General features: G+C 33.4%; 1 long non-coding RNA gene across 2 annotated transcripts; it reads right to left on the bottom strand.

Moving 5' to 3' along the window:
• Positions 1,154 to 1,749, bottom strand: LOC109127560. Of its 2 annotated transcripts, XR_002034126.1 has the most exons (3): positions 1,709 to 1,749; positions 1,363 to 1,512; positions 1,154 to 1,191 (listed from the first exon to the last, which is right to left on the bottom strand). It is a non-coding gene; the product is annotated as an uncharacterized LOC109127560 (long non-coding RNA). The 2 variants fall into 2 exon arrangements; XR_002034125.1 differs by having other exon boundaries at positions 1,154 to 1,512.

Here is a 6,080-nt window from a genome sequence, read left to right as displayed (position 1 = left end):
GGGGGGGGGGGGGGGGGGTTGCATCTGTGAATTGGGTACATTTGAAGGGTGTAGTTAGTATCTGAACGTTCCATCAAAGTCAAATTTGCCATCTTTTGTTTCATTCTAAAGGATTCATCTTTAGTTTAAGAAGAGTTTATGAATTAGCAAAAGTTGTGGACTTTTTTCTAATCTGGAAATGGGTTTAATCTGTTTCAAATGTCTCTCTGGTTTCAAAATGGTTTGGTTGAGATGTGTAGTTTGGTGGCCACACAGTGACTATGTTTAAGCTTAATCAATGTACATGTTCATTGGGGGTTGATGGTTGAATTATACATTTGAAGTTCTCTATATAAATGTTATGAAGCATCATTGTCAAAAAAAAAAAAAAATGTTATGAAGCATCATCAGTGTCTCAGTTTCTAATGTATGGTGCTTGTGTTTATGAATGCAGGGATTGCTGTGAAATCTTTCTGCGATGGTGACGACTCAAGATTATGTGTGTCTTATTATTGTTTTGTTTACTTGAAATTTCCTCTGGATAATGTTGACCTAAAGGAAAAGCCTTTGTTTTGAATTTCACTCGATAGTCAATAATTGAAACATCATATCCATGAATAATGAAACTGTTTTTGTTTCTGGTGAAGCTGTGGATTCAGCATTTGTTTTATCATAATAGCTGATTGATTTGGTCTATACTTGGATCAAAAACAGAAACAGAATACCGTTCATACATGTGTTTTTTTTTTGCTGTAAATCTTGATCGTTCTATACTCATTTCCTTCAAGTCAAAGTCTACTGCTTTCTTATTGTGGCAGGGTCGTTCTTTGGACTTGTGATTAGGCTGTTTGTGAATTCATTCACATTGAACACTTGTATTTTTGTCATTTATATATGATCAATTATAGATTTCTATCAATACAAATTGGCAATGAATGTTAGAGATTCTTATCTTTTATATCCATGTCCCGGGCAAGAAGACGAAAAAAAAAAAATAGGGTAACAGTGACAATGTGACACTCTCTTACCTGTCATTATTGGGCCAAAACAAAACAAGACGTCCACAAATTAAAACTAAATCCACATCCAAATCCGGATGGGCCAACTTTTTTACTTTGCTTGCTGGCTGCTGCTATGCAGGAATTTGTGGTCGACATTATCTTTACAAAAGATGTGCTTCACATGCCTCTCGTTCCAAGGATTTAATTTATACTTGAAAACAGCAAAATGTTGGTTGACATGAGGAAGCTATATATAGGATAACACAATACATGAACATGAATATGATTATGATAGAGGTGCATTTGTGTAATCATTGAACGTATCGATTAAGTAATTTTACTGAAGTTGTTTTATACTCAAAACACGTTTAGTCGAGATCACCTTTGGGAGTATTATCTTCACGGGAAAGCCAAGACGTCTTTTCATTTCTCATCATGATACTAGCTAGATGAAAGAACGTATAGCTAACTGATAGTAGATGGCATAACAATAGTGATTGAGATAACTCGGACTTAACATATATTCCTTTTACTGCAATCAAGTTTATAAATAATCTCACATTAAAGAAAATGAGAAAATGAGAAAATGAGTTACTCTATTCTCTAATTAGGGGAAGTCATTTCAAGAAACAAAAGTCGTTCATGAATTTCATCAAAATAAAACCTTAACAATCCAACAAGAAAGATAATAAGGAACATGATAGAAGATGAATGTTCTATGACCGAACCTTTCATTAATGATACTTCATACTCAGTTAGGTTGCAAGAGCTTAAATACAAATAAATAAAGGGCCATTTAATAATGTGTGTGTATATATATAGATGACATAAATACTAAATTCAATAGCATTTTTGTCGTTACACCTAGAATTTAATAAATACTTAATACAAAAATGGTTTGTTACATAGACTCACGAAAAGTAAGTTGTCACGATTTCGCACATAACGAATTCTGTCCCTTTTGACCGAAAGACAAATTTAAAGTAACTTTAAAAAAAAATGATCAACAACAAAGGATTCTCCATAATCAGTGGGCCAGTAAAACAAAGGATTACCTCTTTCAAAACAGTTTGTGTCTATAATATTTGTTTTGTTTTGGCAGTACCAAACCAGATGTAACTTTCATGTCGTTGCAATTGTGTCTTCCACAGTGTAGAACTCGTTTTATTCCCATGAGAATAGTTCTACTGGAAATTGAAACATGCATGACTCATTTTTCTTTTATAAAAAAAAAGAAGAGGAAGTTCATATAAAACTCATAACCTAAAACGTCTACAGTAATATATATATATATTTTTGTTACATCTCTCTGTACACTTGCTAACGCCAATCCATAGCAAGTTCGGGTTAAATTGGTGGCATGACTACTGAGGATATACATAGACTCTTGACGTATTGATACAATACAAATATATAATTTAATGTCACAAAGAAATAGGATATCATAAATAATTTTATAAGTTTTGGGGGAGGTTAATTTTGGTTGGTGTAAGAGGAATCAAAATTTTGGACAAGAAGAAGGCGTCACATGACACATGATATGTTTCGACTAAACGACATATCACCTGGGAACAATCCTTCACATGTGCCTTTCGATGTTAACTTTAAACGAACACATACCTCCAACTCCAATTACTTAACTACGTTACAAAATATCTTTTTTATTCATTCTCTCAACTGTGACTATTTTGTTTTCACTGCAGCTAATGTGATAATTAAATCTCGCGTGTTCACAATAGTTTTTAATTGTAACTAGAAGTTAATTTGTGTAGGAAATATCACATCCATTCAACCATTCAACACATTAGCAGCTAAACTATAGAGAAGCACAGACTGGAGAAGCATATTAGAATGATAAATGAGTCAATAAAATTTTACGTGTGGAAATGTCAAAATAATATCTAGATATATGTATATTAATGGAGAAAACATTAATTTCTAGTTTGACCAAAGACATATGATACCTGTTGTAAATTTGAGCAGAAGAATTTTGGAATTGGAGCCAGGTAAATATATTATTTACAAAAAAAAATATATATATATATATATATATATAAATATTATTTACAGTTTCAACACTTCCATGAGTTGTTCAAAACTCATATATAATGAGCCACGTAAATAATATTGGCACATACTGTGTGCCAATATAAATGTTGCAAGACGCACCATGAATTATTTAGAGGACTACAATCTTACAATGTACTACAGTACCATACATATCTTCATTATNAAAAAAAAAAAAAAAAAAAAAAGTGAGCTGTGTAATCCAAAAAAAGAAACACCAATCAAGTGGGAAATTACTGTGTTCATAATACTTTTTGGAGGGGAAGCCGCGTTTGATGATTGAAACATGGATTCTAATCAAACATCATTGCTCTCTTAATAATACTTTAGAATGAGGTCCCCCTCAAAGATTATGAAATTAATATTTGAAAACTTTTCTTTTAGTTGTAATACTTTTTCTTTACCTTTCATCACAATTTAGTCAACTATCTTTTCTCTCCCTCCTTGGACTTTCACGTACGTAAGTATTTCTTCTACCTCTTTTTGCGTATTTCTATCCAAAATTATTTCCCAATTCGTCAAAAAAGTTACCTAGGATTAGGATACTAATCACATTATTTATTTAGGGATTTTTATTAATTGATTTTTTTGCATTTTTACATACTAATTAATCGTGAAAAGAATTATGGAATAAAAATAGAGTTAATTAAAAAAAAAAAAGCATTATTGGTCTTAGCAAAGTATTCGGATTTAGGCACTTTCGCATGTGCCTTACAAATACAGGCACTTTAATTTGCTGTAAAGTCCGTTTTGCCCTTCTATTTGTGATGTCATTCTCTTCTCATCTCTTTCGTAGACCGATTAAAGCCAATTTTTTCTTTGAGGATTTATTGTTACCAATAAATCTGTACTCGAGTTTCTCTACTCAACTAGCTTGTAATCGCTCATTGTTGGCTCTGCAATTTTGTCATGTATCTCTGATCTCTCTTAGTTATTTTAGAATCCTTTAGATGGTGAAGACGAGGAGTAAGACGTCTTCAAGCTTATGCTCGTTGCTCAATTACATCCGTAGAAAAATTCAGTGAGGCGCGTCTAGACTTAAAACATCCACATCGAGAGAGGGCGATTCAAGATTGCAAGAAGGATTCCCGATTGCTCAGAAAATATGTGGCCGCACATGTAAAACGGTTTGTAACTCGGTAAATTAAAGACAGCCGGCGGACTCAACGCCGCCTCAGATTTCAATCCCAGATTAAATTCAGACTTTATGCTCTAAGCTTGTAATCGTGTTGTCTGGGTGGTATAGGATTTGTCAAATTTGAAGTTAAATAAACGTCTCTCACTATATTTTACCACCAAACTATATATCAATGAGTGATGGCTCTCAGGATCAAGTTGGAGGTACACCATTCCCTATTTTTCTTTGCTTATGTATTATCTACAAGTGTCGAGCAACCTTTATTTCATATATACATAGTCCTCAGGATTTTCGTTTTAAAAGACGGATGGCTAACCAGTTCTAGATGAAACAATTGCTGATTTGTTTTCTTCCGGTGGTGAAGGCTAGTCATTTTACAGCTTTCTGCTCTATCATTTACGTTTCATGTAGAAACTAATGTTTAATATTAATTTTGTACATTGTACTTGTTTGATATTGACATCATCATGTTATCTCTCATGTGAGATTCATGTCCAAAACTTAAATTTTGCTGATTTGTTTATGAAATTTCATGAACTTTTTTATGTGTTTTACTCTCTTAACTTTTCTTTCTCACTCGTTTGACTTTTAAAATTCCTAAGGAATTGAACACTTTGTCTGAAGGTAAGGAGATAATATTTGGCATTGTGCATTTTGTCACTGCAATTTTAATTGGTTTCCCTTTGGGTTTAGTCATCTGCCTTGGTTTTAGGGCATAGTTTTGAACACTCACTCAGCTGCACTCACTCCATCGTTAAATTGGTTTCCCTTGGGTTTAGTCATCTGCCTTGGCTTTAGGGTATAGTTTTGAACACTCACTCTATCGTTAAATTTGTTTCCCTTGGGTTTAGTCATTTGTCTTGGCTTTAGGGTATAGTTTTGAACACACACTCCATCGTTAAATTTGTTTTCCTTGGTTTTAGGGACTAGGGTATAGTTTTGAACACTCACTTTATCGTTAAATTTGTTTCCCTTGGGTTTAGTCATCTGTCTTGGCTTTAGGGTATAGTTTTGAACACTCACTTCATCATTAAATTGGTTTCCCTTGGGTTCATTCATCCCTCTTGGCTTTAGGGTATAATTATGATTTATGAACACCGAAGAACAGGAGCGTACCTGGGGGAACAGGAGAGGACTAGAGGATGCATGTTGATTGAGTAGGAGAGCGAGCAATCAACTCTGCTGCCAACGAGGCTGAGAAGCCGGTGTGACTTGACGATAAAACACATATTAAGGTTTGCATGGACAAAGAAACACTGAAAGCATTATGTATTTTATCAATGTATTCTCTTGCTTCTCTTTTCAAGCGTTACATGTTTAATGACATGACGTCAGCAACCCATTTATTCACTGACCATTAAGATTCTCGCTCATTCTCTCAAGGGTAATATTGTCCGAAAAAACTGAAATTTGCTCTACAGTTAAAGTATACTGTATATAATGCCTAAAACCGAAAGTCCTACCCAAATAATGCCTATTTTGACAATATTCCCATAAAAATACTCATACATATTCACTTTAATAGCTAGTACTTATTATAATACTACACCAACCTCGTATTTGTGTGGTAAAAACACCCTAAATCTTTCAAAAGTAATTTAAAGATTATTAAAAACATAAATCTTGCAAAAGTTACATATCTGTGAGAGTCTCCATTATCCACGGTTCGTTGTCGCCTTAACAATGTTTTTTTAAAGAAGTAATTAGAACAAAGATTAACGAATTAAGAAAAAAAAGAACAAAAACCCTAATAAATCTCTAAAGTCCACACACACACTCTCTCTCTTCGTCTCTCATCACTTAAAACTTGTCACTTACACTTCATCAATCTCTCATTTATCTCTGTTTTTTTCTCCTTCATTCTTTTGCAAGATCTCTTTTTTTCTCTTCCCAAC

Source organism: Camelina sativa, chromosome 11, assembly GCF_000633955.1.
Source record: "Camelina sativa cultivar DH55 chromosome 11, Cs, whole genome shotgun sequence".
In the NCBI taxonomy this organism is placed as follows: Eukaryota; Viridiplantae; Streptophyta; class Magnoliopsida; order Brassicales; family Brassicaceae; genus Camelina; species Camelina sativa.
This window is presented reverse-complemented; position numbering and strand designations above follow the sequence as displayed.